The 13962-nt window shown below is 35.2% G+C and overlaps 1 long non-coding RNA gene across 1 annotated transcript in view; it reads right to left on the bottom strand.

Moving 5' to 3' along the window:
• The window catches only part of LOC309605149, a 386329-nt gene that overhangs the window by 286102 nt on the left and 86265 nt on the right, over positions 1–13962 (bottom strand). The window lies entirely within an intron of this gene.

Raw genomic sequence — 13962 nt, 5'->3', positions numbered from 1 at the left:
GGAGCTGAGATGCAGTTCTTGCCACCAAAAGGCTCACCATGTAGGATAATCTCATAGTCTGACATGAACCTAAGAATCTAGTTGTTGATATACACTAATAAAGGCAATGTGACTGAATTGCCAACAGTAGAATCTCAAGGTTATCCTACTTTTTAAAACACTATAATAAGGTGATGTATTTCAACTGGTCAATTCATGTTCTTTTCTATAGCCAAAGGCACAAATAGAGTTAGCCTGTTATCAGGAGCAGTTTGACTAAACAGCTATTAAAGTCACCAAATCTTCGACCTAGTTTGACTGAGAATGTATTTTAAATAATCAAGTTAAGTGTCATACTTAGGATAATTTACTCATAGATAAAAGTCACTCAGCTAGAACTTGTTTCTGGAAAAATAAAATTGCTTTTGCCTGTATTAGTCACATTATTCCACACTAAAAACAACAGCAGTTTATTGAGCACTTGTATATATACCCGGTCTGAGCTAATTATTGGGTATATGCCCTAGAGGAGCATATATCTGGGAGAGGTATGCCAAACTAAAAGAGAGAAACAAGTATATTGATTAAGAGAATTGGTTTAGGAGTCAGGGCTAGGATGAAATCGAGGTTATGTCACTTAGGTAGTATGTGACTCTGGACAGATTACCCTTTTTCTTAGTTTCTTCATGTGAAAAATAAGTATAATCCCTGCTACACAAGATAGCTGTGAGGATTGAAAGATTTGTCATTTGCAAAACAAGTAGCATAGTGCCTGGCACATACTTAGTGTTCAAAGATGAGAGCTGTTATTGTAAGTGAAATGCTGAACTGAAGACACTTAAGGGCCACTATCAATGATATTGTATGTGAAGGTATTGACCTTAGCATGTGTAAACATGTTCAGATGTGGCCACTTCATTTGCTGTGATGCCAGAGTTTTGCAGAGTAAGAGGAGTGTGGGGAATCCATTAGGGCCCTCCGGATGTTCATGATGTGTTCTCTACCCAGCTGTTTCTCCTGCCACTGAGTTTCCACTTCCTTGACTGCTACATCACCATCAGCCAAGAATCACATTCTTGTTCTTGTTCCACCTCCATGTGACTGCTCTGAAAAATTAGTAGTTAACATGGGGCATATGGGAAAGGGATTCTGGCTCCGATTAATTAAGTCAAAAAGAAGACAGAGACCAAATGTGGAAAACCTCAGCCTAGAAGGAGAAAATGTCATTAAGTGATTAGCATCAAGAAAGAAAATTTAAAATCGAAACCATCTTGCCTCCTAAACATGTACGAACTTCTAAAATAGAAAGAAAAGCAAATACAGAATTGAGTTCTTGGAATGTGGTCATCATTGTTCAAAGAAGCCGACTCTCCTTTTCAGGGTAAGTACCCACCGAGCCATCAGGCATCTAAGGTGCCTTCTTTTCTCTCTCTTATGTGTCACTGAGCAGAGTGGTTCCTTGTAGAAGTGCTGGACTGCCAGAGAATGATCTCGTTAGTGTGATTTGAAGGTCTGAGCAGAAATAACGTCTTCCTTAATTAAAATAAAACTCAAAACCTCCAAAGTTGGCACTCTTTCTGGGAAAATTGAATATGGGGACAGCAGGGCATGGAATTGTTCTATTCCACTTTTAACTCAGATTAAACATGGACCAAAACCCTTTTCTTGTGTTACCCATAGCCTAACTGTTAAAATGGGGGAATGGCTGGGAATTTTTTTTTTACTTCTTTATTAATTGGGGGGTAGTTGCTTTAAAATGAGTGTTACTTTCTGTTGTACAATGAAGGGAATCAGCTATATGTATACATATATCCCCACCCTCTTGGGCCTCCCTCCCACCCTCCCCAATCCCATCCGTCTAGGTCACCACAGAGCACCGAGCTGAGCTCCCTGCACCATACAGCAGGTTCCCACTAGCTATCTGTTTTACACATAGCAGTGGACATCCTCAATCTCAGTCTCCCAGTTCATCCCCCACTCCCCTCCCCATGTCCACACGTCTGTTTTCTATGTCTGCATCTCTATTCCTGCCTTGCAAATAGGTTCATCTGCACCATTTTTTAGATTCCACATATATGCGTTAATATATGATATTTGTTTTTCTCTTTCTGACTTACTTCACTCTGTATGACAGTCTCTAGGTCTACCCATGTCTCTACAAATGACCTAATTTCCTTTTTATGGCTGAGTAATATTCCATTGTACCACATCTTCTTTATCCATTCATCTGTCAATGGACATTTAGGTTGCTTCCATGTTCTGGCTATTGTAAATTGTGCTGCAGTGAACATTGGGGTTCATGTGTCTTTTTGAATTATGGTTTTCTCTGGGTATATGCCCAGTAGTGGGATTGCTGGGTCATATGGTAGTTCTATGTTTAGATTTTTAAGGAACTCCATACTGTTCTCTATAGTGGCTGTATCAGTTTACATTCCCACCAACAGTGCAAGAGGGTTGCCTTTTCTTCACACCCTCTCTAGCATTTATTATTTGTAAATTTTTTGATGATGGCCATTCTGACTGGTGAGGTGATACCTCATTATAGTTTTGATTTGCATTTTTCTAATAATTAGTGATGTTGAGCATCTTTTCATGTGTTTGTTGGCCGTCTGCATGTCTTCTTTGGAGAAATGTCTATTTAGGTCTTCCGCCCATTTTTTGATTGGGTTGTTTTTTTGACATTGAGCTGCATGAGCTCTTTGTATATTTTGGAGATTAATCCTTTGTCAGTTGCTTCGTTTGCAAATATTTTCTCCCATTTTGAGGGTTGTCTTTTTGTCTTGTTTATGGTTTTCTTTGCTGTGCAAAACCTTTCAAGTTTCATTAGGCTCCATTTGTTTATTTTTGTTTTTATTTTCATTACTCTAGGAGGTGGGTCAAAAAACATCTTGCTGTGATTTATGTCAAAGAGTGTTCTTCCTATGTTTTCCTCTAAGAGTTTTATAGTGTCTGGCCTTACACTTAGGTCTTTAATCCATTTTGGGTTTATTTTTGTGTATGGTGTTAGGGAGTATTCTAATTTCATTCTTTTACATGTAGCTGTCCAGTTTTCCCAGCACCACTTATTGAAGAGACTATCTTTTCTCCATTGTATATTCTTGCCTCCTTTGTCATAGATTAGTTGACTATGTGTGTGTGGGTTTATCTGTGGGCTTTCTATCCTGTTCCATTGATCTATATTTCTGTTTTTGTGCCAGTACCATATTGTCTTGATTACTGTAGCTTTTTAGTATAGTCTGAAGTTGGGAGCCTGAGTCCTCCAGCTCCATTTTTCTTTCTCAAGATTACTTTGCTATTTGGGGTCTTTTGTGTTTCCATACAAATCGTAAAATTTTCTGTTCTAATTCTGTGAAAAATGCCATTGGTAATTTGATAGGGTTTGCACTGAATCTGTAGATTGCTTTGTGTAGTGTAGTCATTTCCACAATACTGATTCTTCCAATCCAAGAACATGTTGTATCTCTCCATCTGTTTGTGTCATCTTTGATTTCCTTCACCAGTGTCTTATAGTTTTCTGAGTACAAGTCTTTTACCTCCTTAGGTAGATTTATTCCTAGGTATTTTATTCTTTTTGTGGGAACTTTTAAAATAACAACCACAAAAAGCATATTAAGATGCCTTTAGTAGCAAATGATGGAAAATTTCTACTCAAATTGACTTACATTTATGGAACTATATCAAGAAGTCCAGAGGAAGGCAGATCCCCAACACCATCTGATGAGGGATTCAATGATGAAATCAAGTTTCAATCTTTTTGTTCCACCATCTTCTTAAGGCTGGTGCTACTTAGAGTCACCAGATGACTACACCAATTTCAGGAGTCATTTCCAGGCATGATGATGCCCAGAGGAAGAAGAGGACTACCTTGCTTATATGCTCCTTTTAAAGAAGAGCAAGAGAGTCTTTCCAGACTGCCACTTATGACTCATTGGCCAGCAGTTCATCACATGCCTATATATGTCATGCAATAGTCATTGGTAATGAAAATGGGACCCTGCATAATTTTCTTGGACCAATCAGGACTCAATCCCTGAAATTCCCCTGAAGTACAAGGCAGTGTGAAATAGACTGGGTTGTGGAACAAAATCAGGGTTTTCTTAGGAAGGCAGAAGGGAGGTGGGAAATGGATATTTCATAGGCAAAGTTGAAATGCAAAATTAAAAGAAAATCTAGGTGTTAACAAAAAGCCAATAAATACAGAGTGTCAGAAATCAGGAAAATGTGACACTGCATGTTATAACGTGTTTTCCTGAGCTTGAAATCTCTGTACGATTCACATGGAAGCCTAGAAAGAAGCGAAATCTTCCCTATGTGTCTCTCTTCCTCTTCCCAACTGGACATCATCTAACAAATACCATCTTAAAAAGCACCACTTAGGATACCTCTACTAATCATATAGACTGGGAATGTTTTCTTATATGCCAAGTCTAGTAAATAGGTTGTTTGAGTCATTGTATGGAATAAGATTTTTGAATCCATCACTGAGCTCAGTGGGAAAGAGTGCATGTTACATTAGTTATGTCTTCCAAAGGCTGCAAAGATTTAAATGAAGGACCATGTGCCAGGTTCTTGCATTCTTTTTTTTTTCCCTTTTCCATTATGGTTTATTACAGGATATTAAATATAGTTTCCTGTGATACACAATAGGACCTGTTGTTTATCCATTCTATATATAATAGTTTGCATCTACTAATACCAAACTCCCAATCCAATCCTCTCTGCCTCCCCCACTCCCCTGCTTTGGCAACCACAAGTTCTCTATGTCTGTGAGTCTGTTCCTGTTTCTGTTTCATAGGTAAGCTCATTTGTGTCATATATTTGGACACCACATATAAGTCATATCATATGATATTTGTCTTTCTCTTTCTGACTTACTTTGCTTAGTATGAAAATCTCTAGGTCCATCCTTGTTGCTGCAGATGACATTATTTCATTCTTTTTTATGTCTGAGTAATATTCCATTGTATTAATGTATATATACCACATCTTCTTTATCCATTTATCTGTTGATGGACATTTAGGTTGTTTCCATGTTTTGGCTATTGTCAATATTGCTGCTATGAACATAGGGGTGCATGCATCTTTTTGAGTTATAGTTTTGTCCAGGTATATGCCCAGAAATGGGATTGCTGGATCATATGGCAACTTTATTTTTAGTTTTTTGAGGAACCTCCATGCTGTTCTCCATAGCGGCTGCACCAATTTACATTCCCACCAATAGTGTAGGAGGGTTTCCTTTTCTCCAAAACTGTCCAGCATTTGTTATTTGTAAACTTTTTAATGATGGCCATTCTGCACGTACTTGTCATTCTTGATAAATTCTTGGTCTACATCTAATCCAAGAGAAGTGGAAAATTCACCATTTCTCATGGTTCCTATTTTCTATCCAATGACCCATCTCTTACCAGATGATTGACACCAGGAAATGCCCTCTTTTACCAGGAACTATCACCCATAAGGATGCGGACTAGTCCTTTCAGGTCTCTACAGTACAGTAGTCACCACAGGATAACAATTCATACAACAAGATACAAATTACAAATAAGATGGCTGTCTTTTCATTACACAATAATGAGATGGTATCTTCTGCTCAAAAATATTTTCTTCCCAACCTTATGTATTCAATTCCTTCTAAGTTTTAATTTATCCAAGTATTATCCAGTGTTTTGGAGAATATTATCCAGAATTCTCCAAGTGTTCTCTTTCTTTCTACATTAACAAATGAGCTCAGATGAATGAACTAGATCTGCTTCATTCAATAGCCTAGGAAGAATTTTAAGAAGTAGAGTGAAGGGTTCAGAGGTCATTGAGATTTTCTCCTGTGTTTCCTTATAGAAAAATTTTTGTTCCACATTTTAAGTTTAGCTTTATTATTCATCCTAGATCATTTTTTGGGAATGGAATATGATCAAGGTTGTTTGTTTGTTTCTTTTTTCTTCCTTATGTACATCTAGTTTTTCTAGAACTATTTGTTCAAAATCCTTTTCTTTCTCCATTTAATTGACTGGGATCCTAATGAAATCAGTTGGCCATATTCATGTGGGTCTAAATATGGACTCTGTGATGTCCCACAATCTATTTTCTACCCTCATACAAATATCATACTGGCTTGATTACTGTGATTTTATAGAAAGTCTTAAAATAAAGTAGTATAGTAATTTAAACTAGTTCTTTTTTTTCAATATTAATCTAACACTTATAGGTAATATAAAATTTTTAAATTAGCATGTCAATTTCTTCTTAAAAACCCCTGCTGTATTTTGAACTGGGATTACATTGAATTTATAGAATATATAGTGTACTGACACCTTAACAATAGTCAGTCTTCCAGTTCATGATGATGGTATATTTCTCAGTGTATTCAGGGCTTCACAAAAAGCTCTAAAAAAGAAAAAAAATGATAAATTAGGTAACATCAAAATTATAACTATTTGCTCATCAAAATACACCATTAAGGAAATAAATAGGTAAATTAGCCTAGAAAAATATATTTTCAGCTTATATATTTGACAAAGAACTCACACAGAATATATAAAGTATTTCCATAAATAAAATATCAAAGGACAAGCAACCCAATCAAGACGGGCAAGACTTGGGCTCTCTATAACAGATAACATTAGAATGACAAAAAAACATGTGAAAAGCATATCATTTGTCATCAGAGGAATGTAAATTGAAATTTCGCTTTTTGGTTTTTATTGTAAAATAAAAACATTTGTCTACAAAAGCACTTGTATAAGAATGTTCATAGCATCCTTATTCTTAATAATCCCAAGCAGGAAATAGCCCTCCATCAAAAGGTGAGACCATAAATAAATTGTGGTATATTTGTACAATGTAATATTCTCAGTGAACTAAAGTAACAAACTACTGATACATGAAATAAAAAGAATGAATCTCAAAACCATTATGTTGAGTGCAAATACTAAGACTCAGAAAAATATATACCATATGATTCCATCGATATGAAGCTCATGAACAGGTAGAACAAATCTATGGATAGAAATTAGGACAATGATTGCCTCTTATGAACAGATGGAGGACAGCTGATAGACAGTGGCATGTGGGAACTTTCCACTTTGGTAGAAGTAGTCCGTATCTTCATTTGGATAGTGGGTTGCTTTGATGTTTACAGTAGTCAAATATTATAGAATAAACACAATAAATGTACATTTTATTGTATGTAAATTATAACTCAATAAAACAATGATTTTTAAAAGTCCAGACATGATAAGCAGTGAATAGTAAGGCTAACCAAACTTCCCCTCATAATTTCTTCTTTAAATTGCAAATTAATATTGGGTTGGGGAAAAGTTCTTTCAGGTTATGTTATGGAAAAACCCAAACAAACTTTTTGGCCAAACCCAATAGTACCTATATACTGTTAAAAAAAACTTGTTAGTTTGCAGAAATGTATTAACCAATCAAGTGAAGATGTTGATTAGAAAGTTGAATATAGAAATCTAGATTTTGGAGAAAAATTTGGGCAAGAATATAAATTTAAGAGTAGTTAGCATACAAATGACATCTAGGCTGTGGGCCTGGACAAGGTCACTAATGGAACAAATGTAGAAAGTGAAGAGAAAAAATCCAATGACTGATTCTTGCGGTCATAGCATTAGAAGCCAGGGAGAAGAAGTAAAATCACCAAATGAGACTGACCAGAAACAATGAGTTGAGTAGTGGGAATACTATAAAAATATAGTATTTGGGAAGCTGTAATAATGAGTGTATTAAGGAGGAAGGACTGATTAACAGTCGAATACTTCTCTCAAAATTGACCCAAAGATTTAGCTATTTGAGAATCATTTGAGTCCTTGATGAAAGTAGTTTCCAGTTGAATAGAGATGCAGAAGTATAATTGTAGTGTGTTTAAGAGAGGATGGAAGAAGAGGAATTGAAGACAGTGATTCTACACAACTCTTTTAAGTTTTTTTAAGACTTAGAAGAAATAGAGATAACTTGCTCTGTATAAAAAGGGAGCAAGAGCATTCAAGGCTTGGGAGGATGGTCATGAAATGGAAAAGACAAGGACCACTGTGCCTGGCTCTGAGAGTGGGAATAATGAAGAGCTCTTAGGGGCAGCATGTCTACAGGACCTTAATATAAATGATGTGTAGAACAGGGGCTTATAAAGTGCATTGAAGTGTGTCACATAAATCTTCTTTTCTATAAGACCTTCAAAAAATCTATATTGATTACTCATATATTTGTTGCAAACAGATTCTTTCTGAGGAAGTTAACGAGGTACTGAGTCTATGTACTAGTGCTTGCTTAACCAAGATATAGTCAATGTCAATGAATGGGTTATATTTTTATCAGGAGTCTCTTATACATTAGTGTCTTCTGGAACATATTCTAGGTGAGGAAAGTGTGTGAATAGGAGGAGCCAAAGAGCAAGTTGTATCACAAACTTTCATGGAATTTACAGTCAGAAGAGATACACATGGACTTAAATAACTGTACTATATGAAAGAAAGTGCTTTGTGTCAAAAAACTAGAGTATACATAAAGTGCTATGGGTATTCACAGGACAGAGAGCTTGATAAAGTTAGAGAAACACAGAGGAGATAGCATTTGAATTGGACCTTGAAGAAGCAGGCTTACATATGCAGAGATAAGGGACATTTGGGAGGAAAGAACAAGATCAGGTTCAGGAAGACTTGACAGAAGGGAGCATATTTGGAGGAGACTGAGAAGATCAGCTAACAGGGAGCTAAGGGGAATAATGACTGATGGAACAATAGACAATAATATAGCTTGAAGGTACTGGATAAGTGACAGGAACAAAAAAGGAGGGGAAAACACAGAAAAGGAAGAGAAAGGAAGAAAGATGACCACTGTTTCTACATTTTTTTCAGGGCTTTTTTAGGGCTCTCTGCTCATTTATAGCTTTCAGGGGGTGTGCCAGGCACCAGGTCAGCAACTAGACATGATTGGCTTCCTTCCCATTGAACTGGGGTCACACATTGCTGTGTTGAGGACAACACGGGGCAGTTTCTCAGCTGGAGAGAAGGCTGTAATTGAGCTATTAATGTGGCACAATGGGGGAACAAAGGATGCATTGATTATCTGAGCCCTTATGCCATATAAATATGCATAGAAAACAAATGGAAGCAAAACTTTAAGGTTTGTTTTCATTGTCTCTAACCACTTCTTTCCCCAAGAGGAAGCACACTTGCACAGGAAAAAAGAAGTAAAATTGGCCTAGAGCAAAGACATTAATAGATGTCTAGTGTTTCCAACAGTGTTGGAATAGTTTTCCATAGAATATTAAATTGTATATGTTTTCCATAGAATATAAAATCTGTGAGATGCTCTAGGGAAAAACAAACGTTCTGTGTTCAGATAAGTTTGGCAAATGTATATCATGTCCCCCCTTGGAGATTTACCATCTACATTGGCATTTTAAAGTCTGAGAAGTCCTGAACTCAATAAAAGTGTATAACCTTGTTTAAGTGCTTTCTAAGCTAATTTGAACACAGAATCTATTTTTGCTTAAGACATCAACATTTCACAAAATCTGTTCTAAGGAACACACTTTACATCATGGTGATTGTACTATTAGTAGAAACGCTTGACATAAGAAAGGCTGCAAAAGTGCCAGAAGCCAGGAGAATACTGTAGAAGGGGTCTTTCATGTGAGAACATATGCTCATGGGTCATACTATCTCATGAAGGGAGTCAGCCAGTCAACAATTCTCCACTTAATTTGTATCACACACCTAACAGTGGGTTAAGCACAGTGCATATGGCTGTGACCTCAGTGAACAGAGGTCACTCAGAGGTTTTTCTTTTGAAGGTAAAACATTAATTATGAGAATTGTACTGATGACAATTTAACAATCACTGATAAAATTGATTTACAGCCACACGGTTGATTTGGTACTGGTTTAGAGGCTGAATCTTAATCACCCTTTATTGCTCCAGGTCTTCATTTTATCATTTACTACTTGGAAATAGGATCAGTTCCATTGTCTCAACTCTACAAATCCTGGACTTTCTGGACTTTCTACATTCTCTTTAAGTGCTGTGTGAAAACCAGCTTTCTTTTTTTTTTTTCCTGAGCTCATCACTTTCCTCTCAAATAAATAATTTGTACCACCTGCCCTCATGGAGTTTGCAGTCAAATGGAAGAGATGGCACAAGCAACTACAGTTGACCCTTGAACAATGTGGGTCCACTTTTATGAAGATGTTTTTCAACAATAAATACTACAGTACTATACAGTCCATGGTTGGTTGAAATGAAACAGTGAATGTGGAGGAACTACAGATATGGAGGGCCAACTATAAATTATACACGATTAACCCCCATGTTGTTCAAGGGTCAACTGTAATTCATTTTTACTAACATTCTGTTTTTCAAGTTCTTTTCTTAATGTTAAAAGTTTACTACTAGGTAAAATATTTACTTCAAAATTATCTCAAGTGACAGTTTTACCAAATATTTCCAAATGTGCACAACTTGTATCACCATTTTTAGCTTACAATAGCAATTTCCCTGACTAGTTCTGATGTCCATACAACATATTTGTAGATTTATATATAAATTATGGCATTATCTCATTTCTAAATACCAATTTCTTTATCAGTCAACTTTAGCTAAGTTATGCTGTAGTAGCAAAAGGCCCCTCAAATTTTAGAGGTTTATAAAACCATATATTCCTTTCTGGCTTACACTAATGTCCATCACACATCTGTAGCTTTGCTCCACATTTTCATTATGGAACCCAGGCTGAAAGGGCAGCTTCTATCTTGGACCTGCTCTTCTCATAGAGGTGGGGAATAGATAAGGCAGAACGATACTCTCAAAACTTCTGATCATTTTACTTCCAATCACATTTCATTGACTAAAGTAAATCACATGCCCAGGCCAAACTTCCGTGCAGCAGTAAATATAATCTTCTTGTAGTGCCATTTGGGGATGGGTCATAGGGAGAAGAAGGAAATATATAATCTACTATACCTGAGATAATAGTTACACAAGGTAGAACACAAGTCCTTTAAACCTGAAAGGACATTAGAAGTCATTTAATACAACTAACACTTCCACTCTATAGATGAGAAAAATGAAATTCAGAAACTGTAGGTAGCATACAAGCTCAAATAAAATACTGGCTTCAAAATTAGAGCTGTTTCTTAGAGTTTTAGATTTCTTTATTTCCCCTACAGTTTTCTTGAATTATAATTGATGTATAATAAGCTATATAAATTTAAATTTCATGAATTTTGACATATATATAAACTGTGAAATCATTACTACAACCAAGATAATGACACATTCATCAAACACAAAAGTTCCTTGTGCCTCTATGTAATCCATCTCTTTCTCTCCAACACCACTATCCACAGGTAATGACTTATTTCCTTTCTGATACAATAGATTAGTTTGCATCTTCTAGAATTTTATGTAGGTGGAATCATACATTATGTATTTCTTCTTTTTGGTCTACTTTCTTTTATTCAGCATAATTATTTGAGATTCATCCATGTTGATGTACATATCCACAGTCTGTTCTTTTATTACAGAACAATATTTCATTGAATGGATATATCACCCTTTGTGTATCCATTCACCTGTTGATGGACATTGGACTGTTTCCACTTTTTGTGTATTACCAGTAAAAAATGTATGTACAAGCTTTTATTCATTTGGGGTAAATACCTAGAAATATGGTAAATGCTAGATCATATGGTAGGTGTACTAAACTTTCTAAAAAACTGCCAAACTATTTTCCAAAGTGATTTAACCATTTTATATTCCCATCAACAGTGTGTGAGAGTTCTGTATGTTCCACAACCTTGCCAACATTTTATATGATTAGTCTTTTTAATTTTTGCCTTTCTTGTGTATGTGTCCTAGTATTTTACTGTTGTTTTAATTTATATTTCTCTAATGAATTTTATGTGCTTATTTGCCAACCATATTTCCTTTTTAGTGAAGGGTTTTTTCAAGTCTTCTTATTAATGAATGGTAGGAGTTTATTATACTATATATTCTAAATATAAATCCTTTGTTGGTATATGTTTGAAAATATTTCCCATAAACTTTAGGTTGCTTATTCATTTTTATAACAGTATCTTTTGAAAAGCAAAAGTTTTAAAATTTTGATGAACTCTAATTTACTGATTTTTTCTTTTATAGTTTTGGCTTTTTGTGCCCTGTTTAAGGGAATTTTGCAAAATGAAGGCCGCTTTTCCTTTTCTCATATAATTTTTTCTCATATTTAAGACTATGATTCATTTCTAGTTAATTTTTGTATGTGGTGTGAGGTAAGGGTTAAGGTTTATTTTATTTTATATATTTTTATACATTTTTTTCATCACAGTTTGTTGATAATATTTTCTTTTCCCCATTTAATTGCCTTGGCAACTTGTCAAAGATCAAATGACAATATATACGTAGGTATATTTCAACTCTGTTCCTTTGATCTATTTGTCAGCTTTATACTAATACCATACTGTCTTATCACTGTAGCTTTATAAAAAATCTTGAAGTCAGATAGTATAATCCTTCAACACAGCTTTTTGTTTGTTTGTTTTTTTTCCTGAAGTCATTTTGGCTACTGTAGGTCTTTTGCTTATCCATAGAAATTTAAAAATAAATTTCTATGAAAAACCTCACTGGGCTCATACTTTCTTTTATCTTCTTTAACATATGAATGATAGCTATATGGATTATAGTTATAACAACTGCTTTCATGTCTTTACTAATTTTATCATCTGTGTCATTTTTGTATATATTTTCATAATTTCTCACTTCATTGTGGGTTGTATTTTCCTGCTTCTTTACCTGCCTAATTATTTTTTATTGGAATTGACATTGTAAATTTTACCTTTTTGGGTGCTAGATATTTTTGCATTTTTGTAAATACTCTTGATTTTTATTCTGGGATGCAGTTAAGTTACTTGGAAACACTTTGATTCTTTTATGGCTTGCTCTTAAGCCATTTTAAATAGGACCAAAGCAACCTTTTATCTAGGGATTTTTTTCTGAAGCATTACCCTTATGAGTATTCTCCCCTGTGTAGTACAAAGTTTTTCCCATCCAGCTGATGAGAACACAGACTACTCCAAGCCCTGTATAAGCCCCAGGGGTTATTCTACCTGCTCCTTTTAGGTGGTTCTTTACCTGGCCCAAGGTACACACTACAGTCTATGCTCAGATGAAGATGTGAGAGGAACTCAGCTGATCTTTGAATCTCCCATCTTCTTCTTCTCTTCCTTGTTCTCCAGTCAGAAAGCAGAAAATAATAGGGTCACTTAGTATGGTTTCCTTTTTGTAAGGGATCACCATCCTGAACTGCTTGTTGTTTAAAGTCTGAAAATTATTTTCATGTATTTATATATATAATTTTAGTTATATCAAGTGAGAAGGTAAATCCAGTCCTTGTTTCTCCCTCATGGCTAAAAAAAAGAAGTTGGATTTTTAGATATCCTGATTCAGTACTTTCTCAGCTTCATTAAGATAGATATTCATTTACTCAAATTACAGAGTTTTTAGCAGACTATGTTATTGTCAGGAACTTAAGTATACCTGATTTGCAAATTCAACAAGGTCAACATGAGCCTTTAGATGAGATTCATTCTTGGGAATTGATTGAAACTAGTTTAATAGTTTAATAATGAGAAGAGCAGATTAATAATGAGAAGAGCACTGATAATATTAAAATCATAATTAAATTATCAATACATTGGTACTCATTAGAATTTATATATTACAGTTTTTAGTTAAAAAAAAGCCTTGTGAATTTTACTAGCAAGGTATAGTTGTGATTGTGTCAGAGAGGGCTAATGCAGTGATGTTAAGTGAGATAGTAAAGCGAAAGCTCATCAGTCCCAATTTTCCAGAACAAGAATCTTGAAGTAATTGCCTGTTGAAAAAACTAGGAAATACTATTCTAATTATTGTCAGCTCTAAGAATTTATGAAGCTTCGTTGGGCTGTACACCATAGACCTACAAGGCCTGTGCTTGCCCAG

Source organism: Balaenoptera borealis (assembly GCF_965194805.1).
Source record: "Balaenoptera borealis genome assembly, chromosome: 11".
Lineage (NCBI taxonomy): Eukaryota > Metazoa > Chordata > Mammalia > Artiodactyla > Balaenopteridae > Balaenoptera > Balaenoptera borealis.
This window is presented reverse-complemented; position numbering and strand designations above follow the sequence as displayed.